A 24,389-nucleotide genomic window follows, 5' to 3' on the forward strand; every position below is an offset into this window, starting at 1 on the left:
GCGGAAGGACAGCTGTCGGAGCGGTCGAGTCCTTGCTGACGTCCACCGGCTTCCGTAAGAGAGCTGAGAGCCGCCGCCGTCATAGAGCTTGGGAGGCGCCATCATTGCCTATCTGGCGGAGCTGGCCAGATGGGACACCGGTCTTGTTCTCTGCGGCCCGAGTCGGCTCGGGGTAGAGTGGTGATGGCGCTCCCTGTTGACGTGGCGGGCCCGCACCCGAGGCCGGGCGACGTGGGGGCTCCTCCGAAGCTGGGGTCGAATCTGTCTTCCGTTGCCGAGGCCGAGTCCGAGCCCCTGGGTCGGGCGAGGCGGAAGTCGTTCGGCAGAGGCCAAGGCGGAGTCCGAGCCCTGGGGTCGGGCGAGGCGGAGTTCGTCGTCTTCCGGGGCCGAGCCCGAGTCCGAGCCCTGGGGTCGGGCGGAGCGGAGTTCGCCGTCTTCCGGGTCTTAGCCCGAGTCCGAGCCCTGGGGTCGGGCGGAGCGGAGTTCGCCGTCTTCCGGGTCTTAGCCCGAGTCCGAGCCCTGGGGTCGGGCGGAGCGGAGTTCGCCGTCTTCCGGGTCTTAGCCCGAGTCCGAGCCCTGGGGTCGGGCGGAGCGGAGTTCGCCGTCTTCCGGGTCTTAGCCCGAGTCCGAGCCCTGGGGTCGGGCGGAGCGGAGTTCGCCGTCTTCCGGGTCTTAGCCCGAGTCCGAGCCCTGGGGTCGGGCGGAGCGGAGTTCGCCGTCTTCCGGGTCTTAGCCCGAGTCCGAGCCCTGGGGTCGGGCGGAGCGGAGTTCCCTATGGCGCCCCTGGCGAGGCCTGACTGCCTGTCAGACTCACTCTGTCGAGTGGCACCGCAGTCGGAGTGGCGCGGGCGGCGCTGTCCTTCTGTCAGACCGGTCAGTGGAGCAGCGGAGTGACGGCGGTCACTTCGGCTCTGCCGGGGGGCGTGCGTCAGGATAGAGGTGTCAGGCCACCTTTGCGTTAAATGCCCCTGCAACTCGGTCAGTCGGTGCGGCGATTTAGTCAGGGTTGCTTCTTAGCGAAGCCAAGGCCTCGGGTGAGCCGGAGATGTGTCCGCCGTTAAAAGGGGGGCCTCGGGCGAGACGGAAGTCCCTCGAGGTCGGCTGCCCGAGTCCGAGGCTAGGCTCGGGTGAAGCGTGATCGAGTCACTCGTATGGACTGATCCCTGACTTAATCGCACCCATCAGGCCTCTGCAGCTTTATGCTGATGGGGGTTACCAGCTGAGAATTAGGCGTCTTGAGGGTACCCCTAATTATGGTCCCCGACATATATATTCACTCAGAAAGAACTCAACCTAAGACAGAGATGATTGCTTGAGTTGATCAAAGACTACGATTTAGAAATACAATATCACCCAGGAAAAGCAAATGTAGTGGCTGATGCTTTGAGCCGTAAGGGTCAAGTGAACAACATCACTACTCATTTGATGTCACAGGAATTGTGCTAGGAAATGGAACAACTCAACCTTGGTATGCTCAATAATGTAGAAGCAACGGTTATGGAAGTTGAAACTACTTTGGAAGAAGAGATTTGTAAAGGACAAGAGTCCGATGAGAAAATCAAGGAAATTAAAACATTGATTGGGTTGGATAAAGCCCCAGAATTCACGAAAGATGATCAAGGCACAGTATGGTTTAAGAAGAGAATCTGTGTACCGGAAATTGAACACCTACGCCAACTTATTTTGAGAGAAGCTCGTGATTCGGCTTACTCTATTCACCCTGGTAGTACAAAGATGTACCAGGATCTTAAGGAAAAGTATCGGTGGTACGGTTTGAAAAGAGATGTTGCTACTCATGTTGCATTGTGTGATGTGTGTCAGCGAGTTAAAGCCGAACACCAAAGACCAGCAGGATTACTACAACCTCTCAAGGTACCGGAATGGAAATGGGAAGAAATCGGTATGGATTTCATAGTCGGACTACCCCATACTCGAGATGGTTATGATTCAATATGGGTCATAGTAGACAGGTTAACTAAAGTGGCACACTTTATACCTGTGAAGACAACTTACTCAGGAGCCCAATTAGCAGAACTATACATGTCAAGGATTGTTTGTCTGCATGGAGTACCGAAGAGGATCGTATCAGATCGAGGAATCCAATTTACCTCGCGTTTTTGGAAAAGATTACATGAGTCCATGGATACCAAGCTAAACTTTAGTTCAGCTTATCATCCGCAAACGGATGGACAAACGGAAAGGACAAACCAAGTGCTAGAAGATATGCTAAGAGCTTGCGCTCTAAAGCATGATAGAAGCTGGGATAAAAGTTTGCCTTATGCAGAATTCTCATATAACAATAGTTATCAATCAAGTCTAAAAATGGCACCATTTGAAGCAATTTATGGACGAAAGTGTAACGCTTTATTGGAATCAGACCGGAGAAAGTCAAGTATTTGGTCCAGAAATTCTTCAAGAAGCGGAAAAGCAAGTGCAGATTATTAGAGAAAAATTGAAGACAGCACAGTCAAGACAGAAAAGCTATGCTGATAATAGAAGAAGAGAGTTGATGTTCGAAGTAGGAGACTTTGTATACCTTAAATTTTCACCAATGAGAGGAATGAAAAGGTTTAAGGTTAAGGGAAAATTATCTCCTCGCTATATCGGCCCATTCAAGATTTTGAAAAGAAAAGGTGAAGTAGCCTACCAGTTAGAGCTACCCGATAGTTTATCGGACATGCATGACGTATTTCACGTGTCACAACTCAAGAAGTGCTTCAGAGTACCGGAGGAACAGTTACCCATGGAAGAACTGAATGTCAATGGGGATTTGACTTATTCGGAGTACCCTGTCAAAATTTTGGAAACATCTCGCAGAATTACGCGGAGTAAAGTCATTAACATGTGCAAAGTTCAGTGGAGTCATCAATCGGAAGATGTGGCCACTTGGGAAAGAGAAGATGAACTCAGAGCAGAATTTCTCTAGTTATTCTCGGAAGTTTCTTAATCTCGAGGACGAGATTCTTTTAAGAGGGGTAGGTTTGTAACACCATAAAAGCCATCAACTAAAAATGATGAAGTTAGTTATTACAATAAATAGGGTAATAAATTTTTCAAGTGTTTATTACTTATTTGCATTTGTAACAATTTTTTTATTGCGCATGATTGATTTGTGGGTATTTAATCGCAATTCTTCTTAAAAGAAAAATCCTAGGAAAACATAATAATTAAATAATATAATAATTATTAGTCTAAAAATAAATATTTTATTTATAAATAGTTTTGATTTAATTATTATGAAAATTTGGAGTTATTTAAAATTGTATTTTCGAATTTAAAAAAAAACAAAAGACCCTCCCTAACCCTAAGGCTCACCAGGGCCCAACTATCTGAAACCCTAGGCACCCTGGCTTCTCTCCTGCCCAAGCCACCGTCGCCCCTGTCTCTCTCCTTCTCTCCCCTACTCTCTCTCCTCCCCTTGCTCTCCCTCATGCGCGCACAGGAAGACAGGAAGCCGCCGAGCCGCCCTCCCCCGACCGCGCCGCAGCCGCACGCGCCCTGCGCACGCCGCCCTGTGTCGACCGCGCGCCCTGCACCGCCCTACCAGCGCGTCGCGCCCTGCACCGAGGAGCACGACACCGACCGCGACGAGCCCCGAAGCGCCGAGGCCAAGCCTGACCGGCCCCAAGCCGCGACGCCCAGGCGGACCGGCCGAGCCAGGCAGCATCGACCGTGCCCAAGCGCCATGCACCGTCGTCCGTTTCTTCTTCGTGAATTAAGGAGCATCAACTTCTCTGTTTCTTCTTCTCCCCCATCACTCCCTTGGTAACCATCGGCGCCATTGATGGCACTTGAAGCCCCACCGGCCATCTCTTCATCTCTCGGCGCCCCTCGTTGTCCCTGCTTGCCCTATAAAACGCAGCCACACCTCACCTCGCCTCTCTGCCCACTCGCTCAAGCTCTTCTTCCTTGCCTGCTGCTCGTCGCACCACCGTCCACGCCTGCCGTGCAGCGAAGCCGTGACCCGCAACCCCGCCGTGCCCTGCACCTAACGCCCAGGGACGCGAACCGACCCCGCCAGGAGACCCTGCGACGACCCTGCGCGACCAGACGGACCGACCGACCGAGCATGCGCCCAGGAAGCCGAGCGCTGCCCATACAAACGTCGCCAGCCCCTCTACTCGCCTCGACGTCGTTGTGCCCCATTCGTCCCCTGCGCCAGTACAGCAAGGTAGAAGATGAACATGATTCATTCTAGCTAGCCCCGGATTCTATATAAAAATTAATTAGACAATTTTTCGAGCTCCGAAAGAAAGTGAAAATAAGCCCCTGCAAATTTTATATGCTATCACGATCTAATTTTTTTATCGTTACGTAATTTTAGTTGTATATTTTCTTTTAGTGTGAAAATCATGTTTATACTGAACGATTAATTTCATATGTATGTGCTGGTCTATTTTAATTAGTGTATGTTGTCTTTCGCTCTTGTGTATTTTATTTTGATTATGATTGTTGACATTAATTTAAATATAGTTTGTTAGAGTAAAAGATTAAGGGATAGGTAAACCATATATTTGTAGCAATAATACTAGATGAATAATTCTACGGTTGTCTTTGCTCAGGATGAACTATAGATTTTTAGTCACACTGTATGAGTTCGTATGTGCGATTATATACAAATTGTTAGTCATGCTAGAGTCTCGATTAATAAAATAATATAGCGACTATGTCCACTATAAATAGTAGAATTAAATTGGTACATTAATTTAGTTCTCTTAAATATCAAGGTTATATGACTTTTTAAATAATATTGTAATGTCTACTATAATTTTCTTTTAGAAAGAAATAATAAAATATACCCCACATACTCTCCGGTAGAAATAATTATTAGCTAATTAAACTAACTCCATAGAGTTTGGTTTAGCGCTATATCGATATTAATGAATTTATATAGTACACACTTCCATAGTCAAATTGGCCACATAGATCTCTTTAGTGAATTATGTAAACAAAATAAATAGTATGTCATAGCAAATATGATGATCGTTGATGTGCTTTATTTTATATTATAGTTACAAATTAAGTTTTCTTTTTGGAATGTTTTTCTTTTACAAGTATAATTTGTAAAGCGTATGTTTTATTGTTTGTTGAATGGTGTATGTTTATTTATTTGTGTATGTTTTCTCTTTGTATGGCAACGTACGATGTTATTAGAAGCTGATTGTGTGGTAGAGGATTCGAATTTGATTGAGGATGAACCGCAGGACACTTTTGAGCAAGGCAAGTGGATTCTCCCTCTGCATACTCTTTTTGTACCCAATCAATGCATATAATAATGTTTACTTTTTGATATACTGTATAATTTGATGGGTTTTACGTAATTAAGGATTTCCTAGATTTACCAACTGTATTCCTTGTTACCCTGGAAAATTATTAAGCTCTGCAAATTTGTGATATTGCTCAACTTAATAATTTTGATGTCACTCATTAATTAATATTAATGTTCCGAAATTGAAATTGGCAATTATGATATTAACTCGATGGTTAAAACAATATTATTTCATATTAATTGCAACATGGAGTGACCCCTAGGATAACAGTGCAACCACGAGTGCTATCATGGCTCTGGCTTTGGTAATTAGCTTTATATGCTTAGTGCCTAGCATCCTTACCTGAAATATGGGCAACAGGGGGAGCGGTAGTGGTGGCAGCTCACGTTAACATGGGGACATATTCTTGGCTAAGGTTCCTCACCCAGAGGGCCTCCACACCGACTTTAGAAACCTTAGCAGGTTGCTTTGTATTAAGTGTATTTTGTGAAAGTCTCATAATGGATCCCTAGCCATTCACCTTGGTAGTGTTTACGGGTCCGATCAACCCAGAGTCCCAGACTAGATGGGATACATGGCTTGTGGGTAAAGTTGTACCACCTCTGCAGAGTGTAAAACTGATATATCAACCGTGCTCCCGGTTAAGAGCAGTCTGGACTCCTCACATGATAATTGAACTTAAAGATGGACATTAAATCGATATCCGATGATCTTCCAATGGTTTGCTTAAGTGGTTTCATTTAAGTGTTTTTGTTATACTCATATTCCTTTGTTTAAATGGGATACTTGGGATTCACACTTATTAGTAAGACAGGTGTTGTTAATAAAATGTTGACCAACTAAAATGCTTACTGCTCAACCTTAGCCTCACCATGTTATACCTGCATTAATTTTTTCCCCACTTGCTGAGCCCCGACCATAAGTGAGCTCACCCTTGCTAATATTTTGATCAGAGGGTGATGTTGGAGACTTTGATGGAGATTTTGACGATAATGAATTGTAAAGTCTAACGATGCGCCGGTCATCTTCATGTGGGAGATTGCCCATGTTATTTAATTGTGCCTTACTTTGATGTGATACTTGTTAAAGATACAATGATTCAGATGATGTAATAAAGTATTCTACTCTCTTTACGCCTTTATTGCATTGTCTTTTAATATATTACACTTGTGACGTCAACATATGTGTGAAAATGGATCTTGGCACACATATGCTATGCGCTCGGTTCTACCCCCTGGAACCAGGTGTGAAACTGTCCTGCTGCTGAGCTCAGAGAACTTGAAACTTCCTCTTGAGGTGACCCTTTTCTTCTTCTCGAGCTCTTTCCACCTGGATGGCCTTGTTTGAGAGGTGCGAGAAACTGAGAAAATCTTGGCTGGCGAGGATGGTCTTGAGTTCTGGTCTCAGCCCCTTCAAGAAACGGGCCATCTTCTTGGCTTCCATGCTGACATCATCAGGCGCATAGCGAGCCAGTTCCATGAATTTGTGAACGTATTCACTGACAGATCTCCCTCCTTGAGTTAACTCCCGAAATTCTTCTTCTTTGAGCTAGACGATCCCTAGGGGCACATGATGCTCTCGGAAAGCGGCTTCAAATTCTGCCCAGGTAGCATCTCTGACGGCGTCGCTGAAAGTATCCCACAAGGATAGGACCATCCCGGAGAGTTGATGAGCAGCTAGATGAACACGTTGGTTTTCAGGGCATCCGATGGCCTCTAACTTCCTCTTTACTATGCGCAGCCAGTCATCAGCATCGAGCGGGTTGCTGGATCCGGCGAATGTGGGAGGCTTGAGCCTTAGGAACTCTCCCATTCTGTTCTGAGGCCTTCCTCCATTTGGATGCTGGTTCTCGAGGCTTCTAGTGAGGACCTCAATGAGTCGGGTTTGGTTGGCCAGAACTTGGGCTAGGTCTAATGGCAGCTCTGGAGGTGCGGGGAGGTGGGTCTCACTCCCTTCTCCACCGACTTCTCAATCAGCACCTAGGGGAGACCTTGCTCCAATCCCTGAGGCGGTAGGCGTGGTTTTATCCGAGGCCATCTGCTAGAGGGGAGAAAGGATTACTACTATGCATATGCCATATTTTTTCTCAAACATGTTATTTTATTCAGCACTCTAGTTCATTACAAGCCTACAATCACCACAGATCACACTACGCACGAGAGTTTTCTAAGGTGTCCCGAAACTCCTTGAGAAGATCGTCAAGGCTAACCAGGGACACTTCCTCAATGTCAGAAAAATTCTCTATCCCTAGGGGAGGTAGTGTTGGCGGGGCTTCCTCCTTTGGGTCAGTTTGGCATCCTTGGCTTTTGAACCGTTTTCGGATCTTCTTGATGGGGGCGAGCTTCTTTAACTTCTTAGCATAGTCCATCCTAAGGGTCCAGTATGCCTCACGAGTGTTGGCTTCTTCGCCTTCCGCCATCTCGAGACTGTCTTGTAGAGACGCCTTTTCTTCCTTCAGTTCCTTGATTTGTTGCTCTAGGCTTTCCACCGAGAATTTAGGTGGGTGCAGTGGGAGAAAAGGCCGTCATAGTGGTTGTCAAGGGTGTGGAGATATCCGGCCATGTAGACTATGGTAGGGTCATCTTCATTAGGATCTCTCTCTGACAAGGCCTGGAGTCTTTTCCTCCAAGCAAGAGTATTTTTGTTGCTGGGTGGAAAGTAGCGAAGGGCTGTCTCAGAGACTTCCCTGCTGTAGTTTTGACATAGCTGGCGGAGGGCTTTTTGGGTAGCATTCTGGCAGGTGTCTGGGAAGTGGTGGCCAGTAGCGGTGATCTGAAAGGGAGGGTGATTTGGGTACTTTCGGCTTTCTCCCAGGTAGACTGTCATAAAGCATTTCTCAATCCCGTTCTTGCGGTATTCTTTCTAGACATACTCTGGCTTCTTGCGGATCCCCATGCGAAGCGCGTAGCTCCGAAGAAGGTGAGGGAATCCTTCCACCTCCGAGCAGTAGGATGTCCTAATGACAAAGGAGCCTTCCATCTGATAGCAAGAGAAGAAGGGTTGTTGATATCGAGGGAAGGAAGAGAAGGTTCTTTTAGAGGTTAAGAGGTCTTTTCTTTTAAGGAAAGCTTTTTAGGTCAGGACTGCGGTCTACGGCCAGTCCTATGCCTTTGATACCACCTGAAGCGTCCCGATCCTTTGGGACTCAAATGTGAAACAATTACTAGTCTTAGGAGGCTAGTAAACACATTCCTTTCTTCAAATAGTACAAAGTTTCGGATAACAGTTATTACAATACCAAAATACAAGCTCTAGCGAGCCTGGAAACAAAGGCACAGTGGAAGATCATCTAGCCCAAGCCACAAGCAGATTGGGTGTAGACACAGCCCCCTTCTAGTCAAACATAGCGGAAAAGAATTCTTCAGCTGCTGAAAAACATAAATAAATCTAGATGAATACACTAGGTATTCCGCAAGCCCATACCGCCCGTAAAGAGATAGAGACCTATACCATACATGCTTGGTATGGTGGAGTTGAAGTCACTCTTTTCTTTTTCAGAGAAAGGCTATACTTTGATGGTTTACACCAGAGAGAGAAGTAGCACATTTTCACACTCAACCACCACTAAGCTTCCCGCTCCCGTGGTATTACTTTTATTTCCAAAAACACCCACGCACACTTCCCTGTTTACGGAGATCAAAAACACTAATTGCCATACCACACCAGACTCGTCCATACCAGTGGACACAGACTATTCGAATAGGTTTCAAACTCTGCCTAGAGGGGTACACTTTACCCACTAGTCCGGCTCTGCGGTCTCATGGCCAATGAGACCCGAATCTGAATCTCTTTCCTTCCTTGCACGTCCTTACCTTAACGGTTATACCGGAAGGAGTCAAGCCACCACCATGCCCAAACCGGACAAAACATTCCCCCTCCTTATCCTCCCGGTGCTACCCAGCCATCGTAACCTAGGGATTTGGACCGTACAAGTCCGAATTGAGTGACTAGGGATGAAAACGGATGGAAACGGATGGAAAAACCCCTCTCCCGTTTCCGTATCCGCATTTTATCATCGAAAACGGGATCGGGTCCGGAATAGTCGAGAACGGAAACGGGAGCGGGATAAACGGAATTGTGAAAACGAACGGAAACTCATAATTTAATACAAATAGAAATGTTATTAATGTTTGACTAGTGATTGATTGGCAGAACAATAACATAAAATAAATAGATATAGAGAGGCAACATTCTATTGTTGTTTGGTTGCTAAATGTGTACATTTAGCTACATTCGATGTTTTCTAAGTCTTTAGATCACTTGTCATTTGAAAAGAGTCGGTGGTTACAATGTCCAATTGTGCTATAATTTGTCACCTAAATACATGAGGATTTAGTTTATATACTAACGCATATTAGGCTTGTCCCATATTTATCAAATACGGAATAAATACGGGTTCAATCCGAAAAAAAAGGATCCCGCAAAAACGGACGGAATAAGTCCTCTCCCACTTCTGTCCCATTTCCATATTTTTTCGTACATACGGAAACGGTCGGTCAAATGTAGAAAACGGTACGGGTCGGGACGGGATTTTTTCCGTTCGTTTTCAACCCTATGAGTGACTGCCCATACAGTCTCAAGTGGTTGTACTTGTCATGAGTACAGGTAGTGAAGGATGACAAACCGATCCTTATATGAGGGGACAATCCTTCCTGCTCACACCTAACCCGGCTGAGCCAACACCTGAGGCCCTCCCCTAAACCAGGGAGTCCCTGACTATCCCACTCAAAAGGTGATAAGGGTGAATACCTTCATCATACACTTTTGAAAACATTTTCCTTTTTAGAAAAACCACCATTTTCCTCAACCCACATTTTGTCCTCAAAAGATATTCTTTAATGCAGGCCATCTCTCGACTCACAATGCAAAGGACCCAACCCTTATTCCCGGCTTAGGTAGTGGTAGAAAGAGTAGGTAATTCATGCATCAAGGGAAGAATGGACTTGCCTTCGTCGAAGTTCTCTTGGCACGAAAGGTCTATTTCTGAGAGGTCGGGCTCCTGCCCTTCTTCCGGAGTTACGATTTCCGAAGGGTCGGATCCCTCTTCGCCTAGCACAAACAGGCAATAAACACTACATCAACCATTGTGGCTTAGCAAAGTGTGTCAAGTTCTAAATATTATTATTATGTGGCCTAGAAAATATTTGGACTATTTTTGGTGCATAAAATATCAACATATATACATATATATATGAAAAATAAGAAAAGAAAAAGGGAAAAGGAAAAAGGTTTCCTGGTTAGCTGGGCCCGGAGGCGGGGATTTTGGCCCAGCAAGCGCACTCGCGCGCGTGGCCACGCGGGCGGTCGACCCAACTCGGCCTGCCAGCGGGAGCAGCACGGGGATGGTGCCATGGGCGTGGGCCCACGTGCCAGTGAGGGGAGGGGAAAACGATGTTAGGGGCGAGACGGGGTCCGACCGGGAGGGAAAACCGCTCACCGGAGCTCGATGGTGGTTCTCCGCCGGTATCCTGTTCTGGGTGGTTGGGGAGGTGGCGAAGCACGTGTAGGGGGTCATGGTGGAGGGGTCAAATTTGACCGATAGGCGCTTTTGGGATGGTCGGTCCATGGCGAGGTGGCGGGTTCACGCGGCGGCGAGGTCGGCGGTGGGGTTTCTAGGCGCGATAGGTGAAGGAGAAGGGCGCGCTGTGTTTGTGGCGAAGTGGTGGAGCTCATGAACTATAACAATTAGACTTGAAGCCACCAGAGAGGGGAGAGAGAGGCTCACCGGAGAGGGGAAAGACGACAGCACCGAGCTCGATTGGGCCCAGGGAAGTGGAGGGAGTGGCTAAGGCTGGTGTGAGGAGATGAAGGGCTCGGGGCGGTCCTTTTATAGGCGACCGAGGAGAGGGGGGAGGAGGAGGTGGCATGCACTGGCGAGGCACGCTTGCGACGGCGATGATGGTGCACAGTGGTGGCGATGGGATGGCTCGGGCAGGCGGTGGTGACGGGATGGCTCAGTCACAGGCACGGGGACGCATGGCGCCAAACCTTGCTGGTGGGTGAGTAATGGCGAGGAGACGGGGCGGGTGATGGTCGGCGACGATCGTGTAGTTGGCCGATCATGGGCGAGAGAGAGGGGGCTGACGAGCGGGACCGAGTTGTCAGCGGAAGAGCGGGTGCGAGGGAGAAAGAGAGAGTGCGGCTGACGGGTGGGGTCGGGCGGTCAGCGGGGGAGGGGCGGGCGTGGTGTGCAGGCGGGCGTGTGGAAGATGGGTCGCGTGGGCCGGGCGGGGGAGGAGTGGGCGCGCGGGAGAGAGAGAGAGAAGGGGAGAAGGCTTGGGCCAGATTCGGCCCAGCCAAGGGGGGAATTTCCCTTTTTTTCTTTTTCTTTTCCTATTTCTTTTTACTTAACCCCTTTTTCCTTTAAACAAAAATTCATATAAATTTCCTAGATGTCCAAAATGAAATATTCTATGTGAAGTGGTACTAGAAATCATGGTGCATGCATATGATGAGTAAGATGTTGCATGAGATGGGGTCTTAGGAGATAATAAGGGGGGTAGGAGTTTAGGGTTTCTAACCTAGGGATCAAAATTGGGATGTTACATGAAGGCAGGAGTTGTGCCATTCTCGATATACTCTTTCGTTGGGGGTCTCCCCCATTTTTGAGGCTTCGTCCCGAGAGACGGGCTGTGCCAGGTCCCGTTCTCCGGCTTTGTGATGTCGCCGCACGTTACGACGCATGTTTCTCCGTCGCTGAACATCGCGCTGGGGAGGTTCCTCCCCCAGCACAATGGGTTCATCATCAGAGATGGACGATAACTCCAGTCTCCCTAGGATGAAGAGGATGTTGGGGAAGAAAGGAGCTGGTACAACGATGTGCTTCTTCTCATCCTCCTTTGAGGGCGGAGGTGTTAGGATGGTTGCCCGTTGTGCTTTCCTTCCTTGGTATGGAATATCCATTTCCCTTCTCCGGGTGATCCGTGTGCACTCCTTAGTAGGTGAGGTGGACAACGGAGTTCGCCGGGTTGGGGAGGTCGTGGTTGACTGGCCTTCAACCCTTTGGGACTTCTGAGCCCAGACTTGTGCGGGACCATGCCCTGTCGCGCTGTGAGCCGGGGCACGGCTCGTGGTTTCACTCTAGCTTTCTGTGGAATTCCTGAGGAGGATTTCTTCTTGGGTGGAGTCGCTATGCGGTGCAGAGTTCCCTCTACATCCGCTATGCATGAGATGGTCCTGAAGCAGAAAATAGCTCCTGGGCTGAAGGTGATCTTGCTCTTGAAGATGATGGCCATGGAGTTAGCGTTGATCGACAACACACCCCCTACCTGGTGCGCCAGCCGTTGGTGTTTTGTCTCCGACCGCACATCCGGGGTACCCTCGTGGTGCTTTTGGGTAAGACGGTGTCGGGGACCGTAATTAGTGGTACCCAATGCACCTTAATCCGGCTGGAAAATATCTTCAGAACAAACCATAAATGACCGATAAAGCGCGGGCTTCGTCTATCAAGGGACGCGACCTCATCCGAGCCCAGCCTCGGGCAAGGGCAGTAGTCCCGGACGAATTCACGCCTCGCCCGAGGGTCCCCTCAGTCAGCAGACGCACCCTCGGCTCGCCCGAAGCCCAGCTCGGGCAAACTTTGTCATGTAGCGACCTCGTCTGAATCGCCTTACCAACCAACCGTATCGCATGCGCATTTAATGCGGGGATCGCCTGACACCTTATCCTGACACGCGTGCCTCAGTCGGCAAGGTCGAACTGACCGCAGTCACTTCGCCCCCCCTTTACTGACCATTCTGACAGGAAAACAGCGTCGTTCACTCCACTCTGGCAACTGTGCCAGCCACCAGGTAAAGACTAACAATAGTCGCAGCCTTCCCCGAAGTTCGGGCGCAGCAGCGAGCTCCGCCTCGCCCGACCCCAGGCCTCGGTCTCAGCCTCTGCCTCGGGAGAAGGACTCCGCCTCGCCCGACCCCAGGCCTCGGTCTCAGCCTCGGCCTCGGGAGAAGGACTCCGCCTCACCCAACCCCAGGCCTCGGTCTCAGCCTCGGCGTTGGGAGAAAGACTCCGCATCGCCCGACCTCAGCCTTGGCCTCAGAGGAGTCGTCGCCTCGCCCGACCTCAGCCTCGGCCTTGGAGGAGTCGCCGCCTCGCCCGACCTCGGCCTCGTATTAGCTGCGCTACTAGGGATCCATCATTACCCTACCCCTAGCTGGCCGCCTCGGACTATGAAGGAACAAGACCGGTGTCCCATCTGAGTTACCCCGGTAACAGGTAATGATGGCTCCCCGCGTACGCCCATGACGTCGGGTGCTCTCAAACCCCCTACGGAAGCAGGGAAACGTCAGCAGGATCCATGTCGCACCGCTAGATATGCGTCTACAGGGCTCAAGGCGTTTCTCCGACAGCCACGTTGGTACACCTACAGGGCTCAAGGCACCCCTCCGACGACCACGTCGGTGCATCTACAGGGCTCAAGGCACTTCCCCGACAGCCACGTTATTACCTGTATAGGGCTCAGGGCACTTCCCTACCAGCCATGTTAGCTCATAGCTACACCCCCATTGTACAACTGGGCATCTCCTTGCATCTATAAAAGGGATGTCCAGGGCCCCGGGAAGGGGGGCGGATAGGCGAACGTGCAACGTACGAACACACGGACGCACGACACAGACGAGCGGAGGTAGGCAGAGTAGGAGAGACGCGGTAGGGGCAGCCTCATACGGCTCGCCTCAAGGCCGAACCCTCTCCTTCTCTCTCTCTCTCTCTCTCTCTCTCTCTCTCTCGCTCTCGCTCTCTCGCAACGCTTGTAACCCCTACTGCAAGCGCCCCCTGGTGCAGGATAATATAAGCCATATCCCATCGCTTGTGTTCCATCTTACATCAACCCATCTGGACAGGGGCACACGACACTAAAATTCACTAGTCGGTCCGGCTGAGGGCCCCCCGGGTCCGAAACACCAACAGTTGGCGCGCTAGGTAGGGGGTTGCTGCGTGTTAACGAATACTTTCCCGTTGAGTTCTAGATGGGTAGCTTTCAGCAGCCTCTTTAGCCCGGGACGGTGCTCCGCTTCAGAAGTCTCGAGTTCATGTCCCTCGACGGCAGCTACGACATGGTACTGCTCCCTCCGCAGAATGACAACAATGACGGTCAACGGCTCGCCCGGCAGAGGCGAACTCGACGACGACATCTCCCCGTGATAGAAGAGGAATACCCGGGTTTACCCTGCCACCCTCCTCGCCGGAGGAAACGGAGACGGGGCAACCGTGGCCAGGCAGGAGGCGGCACCTCATCGGCTATCAAACCAGAGCGAGTCGACGACACCGGCACCCCTGCGGGGGACATGTTAGGTGTTGTCCTCGCACCTGAGGCAACGACGGATGTCGCCTCTCCGCAACGGGCCAACCCCAAGCGGACTGATGACGCCAGCACCCTCACGAAGGACTTGCTGGGCGTTAGCCTCGTACCTGCGATAACGGTGCAGTCCGTCCCCGACGCGACTTCACCACCGTCTGTTGGGGGTATGCTTTGTAGCCGAAGATCCTAAAAAGAACACCTTCGAAAGGTCTTCTCAGAAGCAAGCGCTGAAGCTATTATCTATAAAGCTTCGGCATGAAGACAGATCCCAAGACGAAGGGTCGAACCGACTTAAAGATGGATTGACTTAAAGACCCATGATGTTTCGTGTCATTGCTGTAATCGATTGTAAAGGACATAAATGTAATTTTGCGCAGGTTGCACTCTGTGCCTATAAATAGGTGAACAGTACCTCGACACTGTTCATGCACTCCTGTAATCACGGACTTGGCATTTGTTTTTGCGTCACGCTTGTACTTTCGCTTTTCTTCAAGTCGAAGGTACACTTGTAATTTGTTATCATTTCTATAATAATGAAATATAAATAAGCTAATAATAATGGTTAAGTATTTGTATTATTTCTTATACTTTATGTGAATCCTTCTTCATTGTTTACTATGCCGATGAAGGTATGTCCTTCATGACCTTCGTCCGAAATTCATTATATCCCAAGGGAAATAATGTTTCGAAGGACGAAGGACTTTAACATTTAACAATTTTTGTGTTGCCTTGTTCTTAATTCATAACAGTTAAGAACAAGTCCCCAACATTGGCGCCCACCTCCGGTGAACTCACATCCACTTGCTGAGTTGATGGCTTCATTCAAAGCTGGAGTTGCTTCGGCTCTGAAGCTTGTGCTCCCGATAACAGGCGGTTCATGCTCAGAGCCGGCTAACAAGAAGCAGAAGGAGGCACAGAGAAGGGCACAGCATGTAGGGGTGCAAGGACCCTTCATCAAGTCAAGATGGTCTCACACCCCGATTACCTTCTCCCAAGAGGATCTTCAGCTCAAGGACTACCCTCACAATGATGCTATGGTTATCTCTTGTGTTATCAAAGGATTTCTAGTCCATAATGTTTTGGTTGACACAGGCAGTGCAGCAGATATTATATTTGCTAAAGCCTTTAGACAGATGCAAGAGCCCGAAGACAAGATCCATGATGCCACGCATCCTCTTTGTGGCTTCGGAGGAAGGCAGATTGTAGCACTAGGCAAGATCACGATGCCAGTAACCTTCGGATTTATCAACAACACAAGGACTGAACAAGTTGTGTTTGATATTGTTGACATGGAGTACCCTTACAACGCAATCATTGGTCGTGGTACTCTCAATGCTTTTGAAGCAATTCTTCATCCAGCATATCTTTGCATGAAGATACCTTCGGACCAAGGGCCCATTGCTATTCATGGAAGTCAGGAAGCTACCAGGAAGGCCAAAGGAAACTGGACAGATTCAAAAGCAATCCATAACATAGATGGAGCTGAAGCTTGTGAGCAATACAAGTACAGAAGGGAGAATGTTGCTTTGGCCGATCAGCCGAAGCCCATGCTCTTATGTGATGACATAGCAGAGCAGAAGGTGCTAGTGGGATCTCAATTGTCCGAGGAACAGGAGAAAACCTTGATAAGGTTTCTGTTCAACAACAAAGATGTTTTTGCATGGTCAGCTAATGATCTCTGCGGAGTCAACAGGGATGTTATTGAACACTCACTCAATGTTGATCCATCCTTCAGACCCAGAAAGCAGAGGCTTTGGAAGATGTCTGATGACAAGGCCGAAGGTGCTCGGAATGAAGTGAAAAGACTCCTTAGTGCCGGAGTCATTAGAGAAGTGAAATACCCAGAATGGCTAGCCAACACTGTTATGGTAAAAAAGGCCAATGGCAAATGGAGAATGTGTATTGATTTTACTGATCTCAACAAGGCTTGTCCGAAAGATGAGTTTCCACTACCAAGGATAGATTCCCTAGTTGATGCAGCAGCTTCATCAGAGCTTATGAGTCTGCTAGATTGTTATTCAGGGTATCATCAAATTTGGATGAAGAAGGAGGATGAACCAAAAACCAGGTTCATAACCCCTAGTGGAACATATTGTTATCTTCGGATGCCTGAGGGGCTTAAGAATGCTGGAGGAAGCTTCAACAGAATGACAGCGAAGGTTTTTCATTCTCAGATAGGCATAAATGTGCTAACTTATGTTGATGATATCATTGTAAAAAGCACGAAGCAAGAAAATCACATTGCTGATCTGCAGGAGACCTTCGCCAATTTTAGACAAGCCGGTCTAAAGCTGAATCAAGAAAAGTGCGTTTTCGGAGTAAAGAAGGGGAAATTCCTTGGCTGCCTAGTCTCAACAAAGGGGATTGAGGCTAATCCAAATAAAATCGAAGCTATTCTTCGAATGGAACCACCAAGCACAAAAAAGGGGGCTCAGCGACTGACAGGAAGACTTGCATCTCTGAATCGATTTATATCTAGATCAGCAGAGAGAAATTTACCATTTTTGAGGTCCTGAAGTCAGCCAAAGTTTTTCAATGGGGACCAGTTTAGCAGAAAGCCTTCGACGAGCTGAAGCAGTATTTGATAGATCTAACAACATTAACTCCACCAACGCCAGGGGCTCCTCTGTTGTTATATGTGGCAGCTTCGCACTCAGCGGTAAGTGCGGCACTTGTCCAAGAGAAGCTTGAAGGGCAAACCAAAAAGCAAGCCCCAATATACTTTGTCTCCGAAGTCCTTAGTTTATCAAAGAAAAATTATACAGAATTGGAGAAGGTGCTGTATGCTGTTTTGATGGCTTCCAGGAAGCTTCGGCATTATTTTCAAGCATACCATATAATTGTTCCTTCTTCACAGCCATTGAAGGATATTATGAGAAATAGAGAAGCTACTGGAAGGGTTGGAAAGTGGGCTGCGGAACTCAATGAGTTCTACATTGATTGTGTGCATAGATCTTCGATTTAGTCCCAGGCGTTAGCAGATTTCATTGCTGACTGGACGCCAGGGGCTAAGGAAGAAGAAGCAAGTAAAGATACCGAAGCTTGGACAGTATTCTGCGATGGTTCTTGGGGAACCTTCGGGGCAGGTGCAGCTGCCGTTTTAATTGCACCTTCTAAAGTTAGAACATGCTACGCAGTGAAACTTGATTTTAGTTGTACAAATAATATTGTTGAATATGAAGCTTTGCTTTTGGGCCTTCGGAAGTTGAAAGCAATGGGGATGAGAAGGGCGGTCTTAAAAACTGATTCCCAAGTTATTTCTGGCCATGTTGACAAAAGTTGCAAAGCAAGAGATCCGAAGCTTGAAAAATATCTCGATACAGTTCGAAGACTTGAAGCCTCCTTCGAAGGGTTCTCTGTTAAGAATATTCCACGAGGAGAAAATGAACATGCTGATCTATTAGCCAAGTCAGCGGCATAGGGGCTGCCATTACCTTCGGATGTTTTCTTTGAAACAATAAAAGCACCTTCGGTTGACCTTCTTGAAAGAGCAGTGCTCAATATATCTCTTGTTTACAGCGAAGATTGGAGAACTGAGATCATGTCTTTTCTCCAGGGCAATTTCCTTTCAGATGACGAAGCTTATCAAAAGAGAATAGCGGCAAGAGCCTGTCCATATGTAATAATAGAAGGGGAGTTATACAAGCGTGGAGTCTGTTTACCATTGCTCAAATGTTTATCCAGAACTGAAGGTATAGAGCTAATGAAAGAAATACATGCAGGCCTGTGTGGATCTCACATCGGATCTAGGCCTTTATTGGGTAAAGTTTTTCGTTAAGGATTCTATTGGCCGAAGGCAGCTTCGGATGCAACAGAATTAGTCCAAAAATGCGAAGGTTGTCAAAAATGTGCAAGAGATCAAAAACAACCTTCGTCTCTAACTCAATTAATACAGCCCCCTTGGCCATTGCAAAGATGGGGCCTTGATTTGCTAGGCCCACTTCCACCACCACAAGGGAATTTAAAATATGTTGTAGTGGCAGTTGAATATTTCTCTAAATGGATTGAGGCAAAGCCTTTAGCCACAATAACTTCGGTTACGGTTCAAAAGTTTTTCTGGCAAAATATTGTTTGTCGCTTCGGAGTGACGAAGGCCATTACCGTGGACAATGGAACGCAGTTTGATTCTGAAGCTTTCAGAGAGTTTTGTGAACAAATTGGCACGAAGATCCATTTTGCATCAGTTCGGCATCCGGAGTCAAATGGACTTGTCGAAAGAGCTAATGGCATCATAATGACAGGAATAATGAATTTAATCTTCAATCAGCCTATGGGGAAGTGGACGGACGAATTAATCAAAGTGGTGTGGAGCCACAACACAACAATATCAAGGTCAACAGGTTTTACACCATTTAAATTGTTGTTTGGTGACGAAGCAATAACCCCAGAAGAAGCTAAGGCAGGATCAATAAGAACAGTGGCTTCGGCAAAAGACGAAGCTGATTACTCTGTGGACAAAGATGCTATAGAAGGGATCAGGCTTCAGGCTGTGGAAAACATCAATAAGTACCAAGCCGAAACAATAAAATGGCATGATAGAAAGATTCAGTTGAAGAACATTAAGCCAGGACATTTGGTGCTTCGAAGAGTGGCCAACCCGAACACAGTAGGCAAGCTACAGCTGAAGTGGGAAGGACCTTTTCTGGTACCATCTTTGTCAAGACCCGGTTCCTATAGGTTAAAGGATATGGACAGCAACAACATTCCTATATCTTGGAATGCGGATGAGCTTCGGCGGTATTATGTGTAACCTGATGTAATCTTTTTTATTTTATTTTTTCCTATGACACCCTTTTCCTTTCCAAAGGGGAAGAAAGGTTTTTAATGGGGCCATAGCATGTAATTTCCCTTTTCTTATATCGGCTCTACAAGAGCAGTATCCCCCGAAGATGTAAATGTAAAAACTGGGCATGCACCATCGAGTGCAGCGAGAAAAGAAAAAACACGGAGAAGCTCGAAATACGTCCCTAAGGGGATGCAGAGCACGACCAAGCTACAAAAAAGTCGTTCTTAAGGGAGCGCAGTGTAAGTTTTCTGCTCAAAAGTCGTTCCTAAGGGAATGCAGAGCTTACAGCGAAAAGTCAACGCTGATTCCGCCGAAATATAAGGCGAAGAAGCTCCTAAGGGAGGCTTACAGCGAAAAGTCAACGCTGATTCCGCCGAAATATAAGGCGAAGGAGCTCCTAAGGGACGCTTACAGCGAAAAGTCAGCGCTGATACACCGAAAAATAAGCGGTGAAGCCAAAAAATAAACGGCAAAGATTTGTTATTATGGTTTCATATGTGTCTTCAAACATTCATTTGCACAATACATTACATCATACATTTGCATTCATAAACATTCACTTAGACATACATAGGATCATCATCAGCATAACATACAAACTTGTTTCGGTTTCAAAAGAGAAGGCAATTCTATGCTTCGTTGTGTACGCAAAGAAGGGAAGGTGTTTTTCGCCTATGGCTCAAAAGTATTAATTTCGTCCACACCAAAGCATTTCATACATGGACAGAAAAGTAAGATTATATTACAAAGTGAAACTCAATTATATCATACTTCATACAAGTTATCGCAGGAGTTTTTTGAGTTATTTTTACAGATAATTCAAGCTTCGACAGCATCTCTGGGGCTTCGTCCTTTTACTCTGCAGCTTCAACTTCGGCTTGGTCAACCTGTATGAAAGTATCATAAGCAAAATTCGAAATTCAAAGGAAAAGGTAAGCATAAGGTATGATTTTGTTACCAGCAAAAGGTGGCTTCGAGCTTCGTCACCAGCTTTGCTCCGTCCACCCTTCGTCCACACTAACTTTATAAATCTATTTGCAATACTTCGAGCCAGACTGGGAATATTATCTAGGTCTGCTGGTGAAAGGCTGAAGTTGGGTCTATTAACAATCTTGTCGTGTTCACAGCCAGACTTCAAAAAGGCAACAGTTGTGCCCTGAGAAGCTACCAGGGCACAGAAGTCGCCATGCCCAGCTATAACTTCGTCAAGATCATTAATTTCACCTTCAATATGCTCGAAGGCACCAGGCAGGTCTTCAGCCGAAGGAGTAAACTCTTCACTACTGGCTCCAACAAAATGGAACACCTGCTTCAACTGTTGAATGCATCGAGTGCTGAACTCCACGCACTTATTCTGAAGATTTTTCAAAGAGTCTTTCAGCTCCGAACTTCTTTGAACTTCGGCTTCAAGCTTTGCATCAAGTTTCAGCTTTTCTTGTCCAAAATTTTTTGATTGGGAAAGAAGCTTCGAATTTAATTCTGCTATTTTTGCTTCAGCATCCGCTAATAAGCCTTCGGCTGTTTGAAGCTCGAAGTCTTTCTTTTCGATGGCAGCTGATTACTCTTTTATCTTGTTTTCTAAGTTCTCAACTATAACTTCGTGCCTTTTATCCTCTAAGTCCTGCTGCATTTTTAAGGCCTTGCTCAAAAGCATACTCTGTGGACAAATAACCTTCGTTAGAAAATATTTCTGTTATTACAAATAATAAGAGTTAGACACAAGATGTTTACCTTAAAATTGGAATAGAACAAACTACCGACAATGTGTTGTCGTCGGTAGCGGCTGATATCTGCTTCAAGCTTTAGGAAACTGATACTCTTTGATAGAGTACCAATAACCTTCGCACCGGACTGATCTCGTATGCAGTTTAATCCTTCATCATCAATGCCACCGAAGAGAAGCGCCCCCGGCCGGTACCCGCAAGATATAGCATACTCTTTTAATTCCTCTTTTTCAGCTTCTGTTAGCTCTTGGCCAACTAAGTTTCGGAAGTCAAAAGTTTTATCTTCCGAAGTTTCTTCGGTTATTTCTTCCTTCTCGGGTTTTGCGGCCGTGGTCTCTTCGGTGGCTGCAGCAGCTTCTTCCGCGGCCATGTTTTGCAGCATTTTATCTATATCAGCAGCTATGTTTTCTGAATTAATATCTTCGGATTTGGCATCTTCGGCTCTGGCCTCTTCTGCGGCAGCCTTCGAAGGTACAGCTTCAGTAGCTGTCGTTCTTTCAATTGCTGGCACTTTCGGAGCTGAACCCCTTGGTGGTGTTGCATCAATCACTTCTATCACAGTAACAATCCTTTGCCTCTTTGGCCTAGGTGCCTTTGTTTTTGTCGGCTCCTTTCCCTTATGAAAAAGTTTCGTCAGATGCAGCCTCAGTGGACTTAGTTTGACAGGCAAAGTTTCAGTCATTACCTTTAGGATTTCCTCTATTTCAGTAGCAGAAGATGTCGCAGAAGTCTTCTCTTTTTCATCAATTGATTTTTGCTTTGGAGTCGACGCCCTTCTTTTCTTCGAAGCAATTTCTTTCGCCTCATATTCTTGTTTCTCCTTCTTTGATTGATCTTCGTCGCCCTTATTTAAAGCACTAGCCACTCTTTTTCTTTTTTGCCCTTCGGCACCCTTATCCAGTCGCTCATAGTCAGGATATTCAAAGCCTATAGCATCCATCACTCGGTTTAACCTTCGTTTCGGGCGGGTGCCGAAGGCTGCTGTCATCAATTGATCTTCTTTTTTGGAATAATTTCCAAGAATTTCGTTACACATTACTTCGATTGTTTCCATCCATTCTTGGCAGGGTACTTTGAAATGTCTCTTGAACTTGTAGTGGTAGGGCAGTCGGATAAGTTCCCCTCCTTCTTTCCTTCAAGCTTCGGCATGGCCCACTCTTTCATAGTTGGAAATATTTTGAAAGCCAAAATTTCCTGCACTAAGTCCCTAGTGCCAATGTGCTCTGCGATAATCCTGAATTCAGTCAGCGCAGTTTGGGTTGGACCCTCTGGTGTCATATTACATTGGGGTCTGGTCTCTCCGAAGATCAGCTCTAGCGGGCTCTAGACCAGCTTCTCCCTATCATCGCCAACTTTGACGTAGAACCATTCCGATTTCTAGCCTGCCGGCCACTTGCTTCGATAGCTGATCACAGGAAATTTTGTAGTCTTCCGGTAAGCAAAATTGTAACAGCCAAAGTTTTCATGTAATCCATCCTTTCTGGCCTTGGTTTGGTAATGCAGCTCGTGCACCCGGCAAAAACCTTCGGCAAACGGTTCCACCCCCTGGCTTCGGAGAGCCCAAATATAAACACTAAGCCTAACGATAGCGTTAGGAGTTAGCTGATGAAAGTGGATCCCAAACTTCTTTAGCACATCGGCAATCATCTTATTTAAAGGGAATCTCAAACCAGCTTTGAAGAAACTCTTAAAAACTACTATTTCATCTTTTTCTGGCTTCGGAGTAGTTTCTTCTCCACCGAAGCGAATCAGCTCTTTCTTATCTTTATTGAAATAGCCCAATTTCAGCATCTTCGGAAAGTCACCTTCAGAGACTGTGGATTTTCCAAAATCCAGGTGGCTGGGTTTGCTCGGCACCGAGCTGCTATAATCATCTTCAGAATCGATCTCTTCAACACCAGCTTGTTCTGCTTCAGCAGCCGGGATGTCCTCTGGTGTTACCAACCCAGAGCGCTTCATTGCTTCCGAAATAGGAACAGACTCAGCAGCTTCGGTCTCATCTCCCTCACGATCGACCCTTGCAGTAGAGCGAACTCTGGCCATTTGATTATGGCTTACTTGAAATTTCTGGTGTTGACTTTTTTGTTTTTTCCGAAGCTCCTACTCTTTTGCCGAAGCATAATCACAAGCAAGGTTTCGTCTGAGCACGATGATTAAGCTTCGGCTATGACTAAAAATTTGGCAGCAAAACAGTGCAATAGCAATGAATGTTGTGGTAACTTCACACCTACCCGTCTGTTTATATAGTGCCACATGTGAGAAGGTGAATCGGCAAGGTCTCCAGCACCGAACAAACAGTCACCCGCACTCACTGAACGGTGGGCCATAGGGTCCGAGAAGGTGAATCGCTGGCGCGCGTGTAATTGGTGCAAGATGGAGCGCGCGCGATGATTATTTTAATCGTTTCTCGCCAACGAGCTCAGGGAAGGTGTTTTTTGGATCTTCGGCGTCCCGAAGCCTAGAAGACTTTTTCACGGATCAAGCTCGTTACGAAAAACGATCTAGCACCGTGAAGGGGCTACTGTTGGGGGTATGCTTCGTAGCCGAAGATCCTAAAAAGAACACCTTCGAAAGGTCTTCTCAGAAGCAAGCGTTGAAGCTATTATCTATAAAGCTTCGGCATGAAGACAAATCCCAAGACGAAGGGTCGAACCGACTTAAAGATGGATTGACTTAAAGACCCATGATGTTTCGTGTCATTGCTGTAATCGATTGTAAAGGACATAAATATAATTTTGCGCAGGTTGCACTCTGTGCCTATAAATAGGTGAACAGTACCTCGACATTGTTCACGCACTCCTGTAATCACGGACTTGGCATTTGTTTTTGCGTCACGCTTGTACTTTCGCTTTTCTTCAAGCCAAAGGTACACTTGTAATTTGTTATCATTTCTATAATAATGAAATATAAATAAGCTACTTCATTGTTTACTATGCCGATGAAGGTATGTCCTTCATGACCTTCGTCCGAAATTCATTATATCTCAAGGGAAATAATGTTTCGAAGGACAAAGGACTTTAACGTTTAACAATTTTCGTGTTGCCTTGTTCTTAATTCATAACAGTTAAGAACAAGTCCCCAACACCGTCCATCGACCAAAAGGTACCGTCCGTTTTCCATCCTGTCCCCTTTAGATTCAGTTTCGATCCACCAAGCGACCCCGCTTCGGTGAGCGCTTTTGCTAGGGCATATCCTGACCTTCCGAGGTACCATATGTGGTCCTCTTGGGACCGACTGACGGCTGTCTCAACCTCCGGACCCGCGGGTTCTGAGGAAGAGGACGACCCTGAAGTCAGTAGGGATTTCTCCGG

Source organism: Zea mays, chromosome 2 (genome assembly GCF_902167145.1).
Source record: "Zea mays cultivar B73 chromosome 2, Zm-B73-REFERENCE-NAM-5.0, whole genome shotgun sequence".
In the NCBI taxonomy this organism is placed as follows: Eukaryota; Viridiplantae; Streptophyta; class Magnoliopsida; order Poales; family Poaceae; genus Zea; species Zea mays.